This window comes from Magnolia sinica, chromosome 5 (genome assembly GCF_029962835.1).
Source record: "Magnolia sinica isolate HGM2019 chromosome 5, MsV1, whole genome shotgun sequence".
Taxonomy (NCBI): Eukaryota; Viridiplantae; Streptophyta; class Magnoliopsida; order Magnoliales; family Magnoliaceae; genus Magnolia; species Magnolia sinica.
In genome coordinates this window covers 11,938,120-11,951,337 of record NC_080577.1, presented here as the reverse complement: position 1 = coordinate 11,951,337, position 13,218 = coordinate 11,938,120, and the positions used below count along the sequence as shown (strand labels likewise).

Genomic DNA, 13,218 nt, shown 5'->3' with positions numbered 1-13,218 from the left:
TAACGTGAATGACTTGATTTTCTCGGATCCCTGGCATGTAAATTCTTCAGTCTTAGTTCTCTGGAGTGCATCCCATGCTTTGATGTCATCAGAACGTTAAATCCATGCTTTTAGTACCCTTTTCCAGTCCAGACTCGTAGATACGCCCTGTATCACAAACATGATTAAATCAGCCCTTAAACGGAATTATGCTTGTAGATCCAAGTAATAACTGGGGTCTAATATGCAATATTTGACCCTCAACACAACCCCCAACCAGCATTTTGCTAGTCCCGAGCAAAGTATGCGAAAAATAAATTGAGAATTACAGGATAATTTCTACAAACTCAAGAGATTTATGAAAAATAGTTCAGATACTCGAATTCTAAGATTCATGAATGTTGGCATTACTTTTTCCTGAAATCAAGCTCACGGTAAACTTCATAATCAAGTTCAAAATATTAGTTCATTAATTAGAATAATTCTAAATATTGAATTCCATGGATGTATAGTCCAATCTCGACTAGTCAACATTAAGATTCACCTTGATATTTAAGGATATCATTGGTAACAACCAAGAGGATTCACGATAACTCAACTTAGCTTACACATTATCTTTTTATTCTTTTAATTTTTTGATTTTTTCATTAGAAGTAACGCCAAGAAGGGGGATCAGATCCTCACCTATAGTGAGCAAACCTAAGGTAAAGACTGTACACCCAACTTTTTCACATATCATTCATGGGGAATTAAATCTACACCTATAGGGAGCAAACCTATGGTAAAGACTGTTCGTCCAATCCATTCAATTTTCCAAGTTGGTTCCTTTCATGTTTAGTGATTCCAAGTTAATCTTTCAATATCAAACTGAAACCTTAATAGGCACGCGAGATGTGTCCTGCGAATTCATGTCTTAATCACTGTTTACAATTTCTAGTAATGGATTAACGATTCAAACTTAGCTATGAAATTTGATAGATAACTGAATCCAAGAGTCATAAAGTACCAACATCACGCATCTTGAAATTCTAAGTGCAAGATGGCCGTCAAAATCGCTTCGAATTCATATGAAATTCTAGAAAAATTTAAAAATTTTCACAATTTCTGCTCAAGACTAAGAAAATACTAATTAGGTTTCCTAATCTCCCACCCCCAGCCAAAAATCTACATTGTCCTCAATGTAAAAGAAATAAACATGCAATGCACATGGGACAATAAGTAAATGAGAAGTGATGGGAAGATAATACCTGAAAGAATCAAGAGGCTTTCCATAGCTATTTACGTAAAAGGGGGTCAGTACAAGAGAGAAACCAACAAAAGTAAAGACAAAATCCTACCTATATCACTTTCGTAGGTGCTCTCGATTGCATTTAGCGTATGCAACAAGCCTTTAAACCCCTAGGTTACCCCTAGTGGACGAGTTGTAGTCTCGTGAGGGTTTGCAGTAATGTTACCCACAAACATTGAACTAATGAATGAGAAAAGTGAAATGGAATGAAAATTTGGGTTGCGTCCTAGGAGCGCTAAGTTTACCGTCTTCAGCCAGACAAATAAAGTAACTACCCTAGTCCTAAGAAAACAGGAAACTTACCTATACCTCCATCAGACTAGGAGATTAATCCTGGTAAACAGGATCAGTCAGAGGCATGGACATGTCCTCTGAATCAAATTTCTCGACAAATGGTTTCAATCGATGTCCATTGACTTTAAACTCCTTGCCATTGTCGGGATCTCTTATCTCAACGGCCCCATGAGGAAAAACGGTAACAACAATGTAAGGGCCGGTCCAACGAGATCGAAGCTTACCCGGGAAGAGATGTAATCGAGAATTGTACAAAAGGACCTTCTGACCAGGCGTAAATGATTTTCGCAAAATGTGTTGGTCATGAAATGCTTTCATCTTGTCCTTGTAAATTCTCAAATTATCGTACGCATCATTCCGGATTTCTTCAAGTTCATTCAATTGAATTTTGCGTAGCGAGCCAGCATTGTCCAGATTGAAATTAAGATTTTTGATCGCCCAGTACGCTTTATGTTCCAGCTCCACAGGCAAGTGACAAGCCTTCCCATAGACAAGTCTAAAGGGAGACATTCCAATAGGAGTTTTAAATGCAGTACGGTATGCCCATAAGGCATCGGTTAATCGGATTGACCAATCCTTACGATCTGGGTTAACCGTTTTCTCCAAAATGTGTTTGATCTCCCTATTGGAAATCTCAGCTTGTCCACTTGTCTGAGGATGGTATGGGGTGCTCACCTTATGAGAGATACCGTATTTCTTCATTAAGCTCTCAAATGGTTTATTACAGAAGTGTGAGCCCCCATCACTAATGATGGCTCGAGGCGTTCCGAATCGAGAAAGGATGTTTTCTTTTAGGAATTTAATGACCGTGCGATGGTCATTCTTTCGACACGGAATCGCTTCGACCCATTTAGTGACATAATCCACGGCGAGCAAAATATACAGATTTCCAAACGATTGGGGGAATGGTCCCATGAAATCGATGCCCCAGCAATCAAATGCTTCAATGATAAAAATGGGATTCAAAGGCATCATATTTCGACGGGACAATGCTCCCAATTTCTGACAACGCTCACAAGCTTTGCAAAACTCATGAGTGTCCCTAAACATAGTGGGCCAGTAAAAGCCACACTGCAGAATCTTAGCCGTGGTCTTTTTAGCAGAAAAGTGACCTCCACAGGCCTCTGAGTGACAGAAGGAGATGACGCTCTGATGCTCATCGTCTGGTACACATCTCATTAGAATTTGGTCTGGGTAATATTTAAATAAGTAAGGATCATCCCAGAAAAAGTTGCGCACCTCGGTGAAGAATTTCTTCTTGTCTTGCGCCGTCCATTGTGTCGGTATGGCACCTATAGCAAGATAGTTAGCAATATCAGCGAACCAAGGTGAATGGGAGACTCTGAACAGTTGTTCATCAGGGAACATATCATTGATATGGGTCGCCTCAAGGGAATCAGAGGTATTAAGGCGAGAAAGGTGATCGGCCACTACGTTCTCTACTCCCTTTTTATCTTTAATTTCTAAATCAAATTCTTGGAGTAGAAGGATCTATCGTATCAAACGGGGCTTAGAATCATTCTTAGAAAGAAGATACTTAAGTGCCGCATGATCTGTGTAGATAATGATTTTAGATCCAATCAAGTAGGACCTAAATTTGTCCAAGGCGAACACTACAGCTAAGAGTTCCTTTTCCGTAGTCGAGTAGTTTACCTGGGCAGAATTTAAAGTTCTACTTGCGTAATGAATGACGTAGGGCCGCTTATCTTTTCTCTGGCCTAAGACCGCTCCAAGAGCATAATCAGAAGCGTCGCACATAAGCTCAAAAGGAAGGCTCCAGTCGGGTGGCTGCATGATAGGTGCAGTGGTTAACGTGCCCTTAAACTTGGTGATGTAGTAATAAACTCGGTAAGACCGAGGTCGAATCCACAGGGACTAATACCTGTACGTTATCTGAAACCAAGTAGAACTAGAACTAGACTAAGATGTAATCTAAACCAAATAGAATTTAAGGAATAATTGTGGAATAATTATCTAAAACTTTAAACAATTCAGAGAATGGAAACTAGGGATTCAGAGGATCCACTTATAGAGATCAGGGAGATCTTATGCCTGCATCAAGAATCATGGACATTTAACTGAACTTACTTGATCTGGTTTTCAAGAGATGAAAGGTATATGAATTAGAATGGATTCCATCATCAAACCATGCCCAGGAGACAGAGCAAACAACAGAATTAGACTAATTACCAACCAATCAATAATGCATGAAAGTTAGGAAGGATTCCGCCATCCGACCATGCCCAGGAGACTATGGTGAACAACAGGGCTTCTTGACGTCATGAACATCAAAAGGAGAAAGAAATACTCAAAATCATCGCAGATCCATTGTAATTTCAGTCACAACAAACCCTTAAAAATAACTGACAGTATTCAGGGAGATCTTATGCCTGCATCAAGGATTACAGAATTCAAACCGAACTTACTTGATTTGGTTTTCAAGAGATGAAAGGTATATGAATTAGAATGGATTCCATCACCAAACCATGCCCAGGAGACAAAGTAAACAATAGAATTAAACTAATTTCCAACCAATCAACAATGTATGAAGATCAGGAAGGTACTGTCATCCTACCATGCCCATGGGACAATGATGAACAACAGGGCTTCCTGACTTCATAAATATAAAAAGAGGAAAGAAATATTCAAAGCCATTGCAAACCCATTGTAATTTCTGTCACAACAGACCATTAAAGACTAATAAAAATATTCCTTATAATAATCAACTAAATCAAATTAAGTTCAGAAATTTAATCTACTTGCATGGAATAGACTCTCCCATCTCGCTACAGGCTTCACCTCTTAGCCCTAGCTAAGAGGTTCAGCCACACATGATATGGGCTAAATTCTAATTAAAAGAAAGAAGAAGAAGAAGAAGAAGAAGAAGAAAAGGAAGAAGAAAGAAAAACCGGATCAGCTCCCACATCCAGCAGTCCCAAAATCGAGCCACTGCTTCCACGAAAAGCCCAGCTTCAATCCAACTCCCAGCCGTTGATGCCAGCCACGTCCACCTCCTCAAAAACTCCCTAGCTGTTTCACTCTAGCAGCCTTAGCAAAAGAAAACCAGCCGCTGCTGTCCCTCTCCAAACTCTTTTTCTTCCTTTCTTATAAGCAGCCCAAGCATCCGTCCGTATCTGTGTGCGAACGGGAGCCTCCTTGCTGCCGTAGGCGATCAGGAACCTCCGCAGATAGGTCGGCGCAGAAGTCTGTTTTCGCAGCAGAACCGGATCCTCCCAACGCCCATGCTCCTATGATTCTCTTCGAACAAATAACATCCCTTGGGACGTTTTCGAGTGGCCTACACGATGGACGGACCAAATCGGCCGTCCGATCATCACCATGGGCATATAAGAGTCCCAAAACAGGTCAGCAGCGGCCGCGCGGTGAACAGGGCCTGCGGACGGATTGCCGCTGGACTCTCGGTGGGGCCCATTATCGGTGTCAGAAGAGAAATCTACGCCGTCCATTAATCTCCCCTCGAAAAACCGGTTAGGACTGGTTGGGCTAATTTCGGTGTGGCCCACCGAATTTTTCTCCCTACCGTCCATCCTGCGTTTGGACTGTTAAAATCTGATCCACGTTTTTTTCAAGAAAAACCCCACCTAGGTCTTGGTGATATGGGCCGTAGAATTCTTATGGATGGTCCAGATTGGACCGCCGAATCAAGATGGTGGCCCACTGTACCCACCCGCGGGCTCTGTTCGCGCGCTGGAAGCTATTCGAATTGGAGAGGGAGAGGGAGAGCTCGGTCAGCGCCCGTTTTTTGACCGTGGTATGGTCGGGTGTGCCGTAGGTGAGACTGCTATGTGTGCACGCCCGCTACATAAAGTACATCCCTTGATGTTTCTACAAAATCCACACCGACCATCTGCTTACCCATCTCATTTTAAGCGTTGACCCCAAACTTGAAGCAGATCCAAACATCAGGTGGGCCTTAAATTGTTGATGTGTGGGCTGATATGTCCGTTGGGCCACTTCTACAATGATCTGAGGGCTAAAATTTGATATGTACGGTTAATTTATAGCCCTCAGGTTATGTATGAAGTTTTGAGCCAATCAGATAGCGAGAACTATGTGATCTTGCATTCTTCACCAATTTCGGGCCTCTTTAACTTGAATGACTTGATTTTCTCGAATCCCTGGCATGTAAATTCTTCAGTCTTGGTTCTCTGGAGTGCATCCCATGCTTTGATGTCATCAGAACGTTAAATCCATGCTTTTAGTACCCTTTTCCAGTCCAGACTCGTAGATACGCCCTGTATCACAAACATGATTAAATCAGCCCTTAAACGGAATTATGCTTGTAGATCCAAGCAATAACTGGGGTCTAATATGTAATATTTGACCCTCAACACATAGTGGGCCAGTAAAAGTCACACTGCAGAATCTTGGCCGTGGTCTTTTTAGCAGAAAAGTGACCACCACAGGCCTGTGTGTGACAGAAGGAGATGACGCTCTGATGCTCATCGTCTGGTACACATCTCATTAGGATTTGGTTTGGGCAATATTTAAATAAATAAGGATCATCCCAGAAAAAGTTACGCACCTCGGTGAAGAATTTCTTCTTATCTTGCGCAGTCCACTGTGTCGGTATGGCACGTGTAGCAAAATAATTAGCAATATCAGCAAACCAAGGTGAATGGGAGACTCTGAACAGTTGTTCATCAGGGAACATATCGTTGATATGGGTCGTCTCAAGGGAATCAGAGGTATGAATGCGAGAAAGGTGATCGGCCACAACGTTTTCTACTCCCTTTTTATCTTTAATTTTCAAATCTAATTCTTGAAGTAGAAGGATCCATCGTATCAGGCGAGGCTTAGAATTACTCTTAGAAAGAAGATACTTCAGTGCTGCATGATCTGTATAGATAATAATCTTGGATCCGATCAGGTAGGACCTAAATTTGTCCAAGGCGAACACTACGGCTAAGAGTTCTTTTTCCGTAGTTGAGTAGTTCACTTGGGCCGGATTTAAAGTCCTACTTGCGTAATGGATGACGTAGGGTCTCTTATCCTTTCTCTGGCCTAGAACCGCTCCAAGAGCATAATCAGAAGCGTCGCATATAAGCTCAAAAGGAAGGCTCCAGTCGGGTGGCTGCATGATAGGTGCAGTGGTTAACGTGCCTTTAAGCTTGGTGAAAGCTTCTTGGCATTGCTCAGTCCACTCGTGCGGAGCATCCTTTTGAAGAAGATTACATAAAGGACGAGAGAGGAGACTAAAGTCCTTTATGAATTGCCTGTAAAATCCTGCGTGTCCTAAGAAGGATCGCACGTCTCTGATGTTCTTGGGTGGAGGTAGGTTAGAGATAAGATCGATTTTTGCCTTATCTAACTTGATTCCCTTGGACGAGATGATATGCCCAAGGACAATTCCCTTCTGAACCATGAAATGACACTTCTCCCAATTAAGTACCAAGTTCTTTTCTTCACATCTTTTCAGCACACATTTAAGACTTTCCAAGCACTTGCTAAAAGATGGACCGTAAACAGAGAAATCATCCATGAAGACCTCTAGATATTGCCCCACCATATCAGAAAAGATACTCAGCATACATCGCTGAAAGGTGGCAGGGGCATTACATAGTCCAAATGGCATCCTTCGGTAGGCAAAGGTGCCGTAGGGACATGTGAATGTGGTCTTTTCCTGGTCTTCAAGGGCTATCTCTATCTGGTTGTAGCCCGAATACCTGTCAAGGAAACTGTAATAGGAATGACCAGCTAACCTTTCCAGGATCTGATCAATGAATGGTAAAGGAAAGTGGTCTTTCCTCGTGACGGTATTCAACTTCCTGTAGTCAATGCACATTCTCCAACCAGTAGTGACTCTAGTTGGCACGAGTTCATTATTGGCATTGGCTACGATGGTGATTCCGGACTTCTTAGGGACCACTTGAGTTGGACTCACCCATTGACTATCAGATATAGGGTATATGATACCCACGTCTAATAGTTTAAGAACCTCGGCCTTAACCACTTCCTTCATGTTTGGATTTAGTCTACATTGTGGTTGCCGAGCGGTTTTTGCATTATCCTCAAGATATATGCGGTGAGTACAAATCGAGGAATCGATTCCCTTGAGGTCCGCTATCGTCCATCCCAGGGCTCCTTTATGCTCAATGAGAGTAGATATGAGCATACTCTCCTGTTCTTTCTTCAGGTGGGTAGAGATCACCACCGGGTATGTCTCATCTTGACCTAAATAGGCATATTTCAAATCAGAGGGCAAAGGTTTTAGGTCAAGCTTCGGCGGCTTGAGGTTTGACGGTAGAGGCATTAAATCGGTTTGTGGCAATTCTTCAAATTGTGGCCTCCACCGGTTAACTTCAAGTACCGGTGCAGTATCAAGCTAGGCACACGTCTCCCTAATCATGTCATCATCAAAATCATGGGAGTGGGTCAGACACATCTCTAGAGAGTTAGAGGATAAGGTTAGAGGTGTCGTATCTTCCACTAAAGAGTCAATCATGTTAATGTCGTGGAAATCATCATCCTCCTCTAAGTTTCTGCCGTTATTGAAAAAGATGTTTGACTCCAATATCATATTCCCAGAAGACATAGTCATGACACCATTCTTGCAATTGATAATTGCATTGGAAGTGGCAAGGAATGGGCGGCCAAGAATGACGGGGATCTGAGTGCTTATGTTATTGATGGGTCAGTGTCCAGGATGATAAAATCTACAGGGTAGTAAAATCTATCAACTTGGACCAACACATCCTCAATTATCCCTCTTGGTACACGAACAGAGTGATCAGCAAGTTGTAGTGTGGTTAGAGTGGGTTTTAATTCACCCAAACCTAACTGTTTGTATACCGCGTAGGGAATCAGATTGACGCTCGCTCCTAAGTCAAGAAGTGCATGATTAATTCGATGGTCCCCGATTACACATGATATGGTTGGGCTACCGGGATCCTTGAATTTCTGTGGCATGTCTTGCTTTAGGATGTCACTCACTTTCTCGGTCAAGAAGATCTTCTTTTGAATACTCTGCCGTCGTTTGGTCGTGCATAAGTCTTTCAGGAATTTGGCATATGAAGGTATCTGTTTTACGACATCAAGTAGAGGAATGTTGACTTTCACTTGTTTCAACACCTCTAGGATATCCTGAGAGTTAAAAAGAGGTTTTGGTGAAACCAACCGTTAGGGGAACGGAGCAACTGGCTTCTCTAGAAGTTCCGGTTCTAATTTTTGTGGGGCATCACTGGATCCATCATTGTTGTCCTCTTCTGGTTCTTGAGGCTTTTCGGGCCTAACCGGAAGAGTTTTATCAATGATCTTTCCACTCCTAAGAGTGGTGATGGTTTTAGCGTGCCCCATCTGATTTGAAGAGCTGGGATCATTAATCTCGTACTGCGGTTTAGGATTGGGGAGAGGTTGTGTAGGAAGCATCCCCTTTTCTATAACCGTCATACGAGAATCTATCTTTTGCATAAAATCTGTAATTCCCCGCATTGCCTGAGCCAGCTCTTGTATAGAATTTTGAACCGGTTCCTCTTGAGATTTCACTTGATTTGGATTTTGATTGAAGAAACCTTGAGGGGTAGCCGTTTGTCCATTCCTCCAACTAAAGTTTGGATGATTTTTCCAACCAGGATTGTACGTATTGGAGTTAGGTCCAGTAAAAGGTCTTTGATAGTTGTTTACGGCATTAGCTTGTTCATTCAACACTCCTCGAAAGGCGGGTATTGTAGGACAATTTTCAGTTGTATGAATGTTGCAATCACAGATGCCGCAAACAATTTCATTAACCTTATCCTTCTTTCCTTCCATGGCCTCAACTTTCCTTATGAGTGTAGTCACTTTACACTTGAGATCATCCTCTTCTTTCAAGAGATATAATCCACCTTTCTCTTTTAATTGAGTCGGCCTAGACGTGGTGCTCGACTTTGGGTAATAGTCCCATGATTGTGTTTTTTCAGCAAGACTATCGAGGTAATCCCATACCTCGTCAATATTTTTATTAATGAATTCTCCATTACACATTGTCTCGACCATTTGGCGCATGGAAGATGTCAGTCCATCATAGAAAAAATTTGTAATGCGCCACGTTTCAAATCCGTGTTGTGGGCATGAACTGACCAAATCTTTGAACCTTTCCCAACATTGGAAGAATGTTTCATCTTCCTTTTGGGCAAAGTTCATAATTGCTTTTCTAAGGGTAATCGTTTTATGATGTGGGAAGAATTTTTTTTATGAATTCCCTCTGCATGTCGTTGCATGTGCCAATGGATTTAGGACGCAGTGAATGTAACCACGTCTTAGCCTTCTCTTTTAAGGAAAAAGGAAAGAGTTTCAGCCTGATTGTATCCTCAGATACATTAGGAAAATATAATGTAGTTATAATCTCATCGAACTCTTTCAAATGTAAATATGGACTTTCTGATTCAAGTCCATGGAATTTGGGAAGGAGTTGGATAACTCCTGGCTTGATGTCTATTTTTCTTGTGTTTTCAGGAAAAATCATGCATGAGGGCGTACTCACTCCCGCCGGTTGTAGATAATCTTGTAAAGTACGAGGCGGGGGTGCTTGATGCACCTCATTCTCATCTTGGGTATCCTCCACCCTGGGTGGAAGTAGAGGAGGTTGGTCTTCAGCCATAACTTCAATTAACTCAGGGGATTTCGAGTGGTGTCTAGTCCTGCGATGGATAGTCAACCCCTCAACTAATCCTCCTTCAGTCAAGAGACGTCGAGTGTTGTCACGGGCCCACTTGGGCATGAAACACTCACAGCCCTCAATTAAATTCAAAACCCAAGCAGAAGAAAGGGAAAGAAAATCTACAAAGAAAGAGAGAGTTGGAAAGAAATTACCAAATTGGAGTCCCTATGTTAAAAACCTGCAAAATAAAACAAAATAAGTTAGATTCTAAAAAAAGAAGAACAATCCTTTAAAAGAAAGATAGCAGTAAACTGATTTCTAAAAGAAGGAATTCCTAAAAGAAAGTGAAAATTTCTAAAATAAATTAGGAAAGTCCTAAACTAGAAAGTAAATTACTAAAAGAGAACTGAAACATAGAAAGTAGGGAAGGAGCTTACCGAATTAGAAATTTCTATCTTAAAGGCCTATAAAAAAGAAAGGTTAGTTTCTAAACTAAAATTCTACAATTAGAAAGTAACCAAAAATAAAAATAAAAAGTTAATTTCTAAAAAGGAAAATAACTAACCTAGTTTCTAAAAACAAAAGAGGAAAATTTCTAAAAATAAACTATTTCCTACAAATAGGAAAATACTAGAATTAGAAGATTTCTAAAATTTAAACCCTAATTTTAAAAGTGGAAAAAGTAGAGAAATTAGGAAGGAATTACCAATTTAGGAACTTATGTCAGGATCCTACAAAACATGGAAACAAGTTAGTTTCTAAAAATAAAATAATAGTTTCTAAAAATAAAATAAAATAAAAACCTTTAACCAAAAGTTAGTAAAATCCTAATCCTAACCTAAATCTAAAACTAATTAATTTCAAAAAAACGTAACCGTCAGTCCCCGGCAATAGCGCCAAAAACTTGTTCACTCCCCAAGTATAGGGTTGTGATGTAGTAATAAACTCGGTAAGACCGAGGTCGAATCCACAGGGACTGAAACTTGTACGTGATCTGAAACTAACTAGATATAGAACTAGCAAAATATGTAATCTAAATCCAATGTAAATTGATGAATAATTGTGGAATAATTATCTAAAACTGAAACAATTCAAAGGAAGGAAACTAGGGATTCAGAGGATCCACTTGTATAGATTAGGGAGATCTTATGCCTGCTTCAAAAATCATGGAAATCAATTAGACTTCCTTTAATATAGTTTTCAAGAGATAAAAGGTATATGAATTAGAATGGATTCCATCACCAAACCATGCCCAGGAGACAAAGTAAACAATAGAATTAAACTAATTACCAACCAACCAACAATGTATGAAGATCAGGAAGGGTACTGTCATCCTACCATGCCCATGGAACAATGATGAACAACAGGGCTTCCTGACTTCATAAACATAAAAAGGGGAAAGAAATACTCAAAGCCATTACAAACCCATTGTAATTCAGTCACAACAGACCATTAAAGACTAAGAAAAATATTCCTTTAATAATCAACTAAAATCAAATTCAGTTTATGAATTTTAAATTAAAGGCACAAAATAGAATCTCCCATCTGGCTACAAGCTTCACCTCTTAGCCCTAGCTAAGAGGTTTAGCGACACATAAATGGCCGATTCTCTTAAAAATAAATCAAACAAATTAAAATAAAATAATCAGAACAAGAAAAACAAACTCTCTATCTTCTCTCTCTCTCCCTTGCAATCGTCTAAGCCGAGCATGATCTTCTTCCCCACGGTCCCTTCTCTTTTCTCTTTTTCTTTCTTTTATAAGCCAAGAGAACGTCCGTTCGGAGAGAGCCCAAGCTCCTCACGCACGCTGCTGGAGCTGGAACCGCTCTTTCTTCGCAGTCCGATTCGTAGCAGGAATCGAATTCTTACGCTGAAGTTCCGGTGGGGCCCATTCTTAAATTCAAACAGGAGATCCACTCCGTTCACCAGATTCTTCTCAAAATTTCGACCGAAGATGGTCGGCTTTGGATCAGATTCAGCGTGACCCATGGAAGAGATCAGCTGCAACAGTTGTAAAACAGTCCGTTTGTGATCATTAAAACCAGTACCTGCGCATGTATGAGTGCATAAAGACAACATGGGCTTGGCTAAAGTGAGCCCCTCTGTATGATGGGTGGTTAAGATCAGACATCTGATCATCGCCAGTGGGCCAGGACGATTCGGAACGTCCGGTTCTTCCGGACGCGAAACAGAGTAGCGTCATTGACGCTGTGACGATGGTGGGGCCTACTTCACTGTTGCTTTGAGAAATCCAAGCCGTCCATTGGATTCAGGACGAAGAACCGTTTGGGAAGGGACAGTTTTAATTTGATTTTGGTGTGGCCCACAAGCCGGTTCAGTCCACCGTTCATCGTCCGTTTGAACTGCAAGGAACCCATCCGTACTGTTCCTTGGAATTTTGCCACCTAGAGCTTGGTAATATGGACCATGGAATTCGAGTGTATGGTCAGGATCAGCATTCTGGGGAGCGTCGGGCGCTGTTTCTTTGAAAACGGACTTCGGGTCAGTCCGTTGTTTGACCGGACTCTCCGTCCGGTGCACTTCTCGTGCACATGTACCCTATGTACATGCAATGTACATATGGGTTCATCGTGCTGTTCGAGAGAAATCTGTGCTGTCCATCCATTTTTTCCCCTCATTTAAGGCGTTGAGTCCAAAATTAACACATTTCCAGATACCAGGAGGGCCCCAAATCACTGATTTATGGGTTGATCTGTCCGTTGGGCCACTTTTAGAAGGATCCAATGGCTAAAATTTGACATGTACGGTTAGTTTTTGGTCCTCGAGCCATGTATAAAGTTTTAAGCCAAACAGATGATGGAAACCCAGTGATCTTGCATTTTGGCTGACTTTCAGGCCGCTTGAGCTTCAGTTTCTCAATTTTCTTGGACCCCTGGCGTGTAATTCCTTCGATCTTTGTCCCCTAGAGGCTGTCCCTTGCCCTTGGTAAATTTTGAGTGTTAACTCCATACTTTTAGCACCTTATTTCGATGCAAGCTCGTAAATACAACCTGCATCACAAATACGATTAGACGAGCCATTAAACAGTATCATACT

At 41.3% G+C, this 13,218-nt stretch overlaps 1 protein-coding gene and 1 non-coding gene across 2 annotated transcripts in view; both read left to right on the top strand.

Annotated features, from left to right (window-relative positions):
* LOC131245456 (putative germin-like protein 2-1) overlaps positions 1 to 13,218 on the top strand; it is a 62,562-nt gene that overhangs the window by 24,769 nt on the left and 24,575 nt on the right. The window lies entirely within an intron of this gene.
* On the top strand, positions 9,615 to 9,721 carry LOC131247509 (small nucleolar RNA R71). The gene has a single exon (XR_009171797.1). It is a non-coding gene; the product is annotated as a small nucleolar RNA R71 (small nucleolar RNA).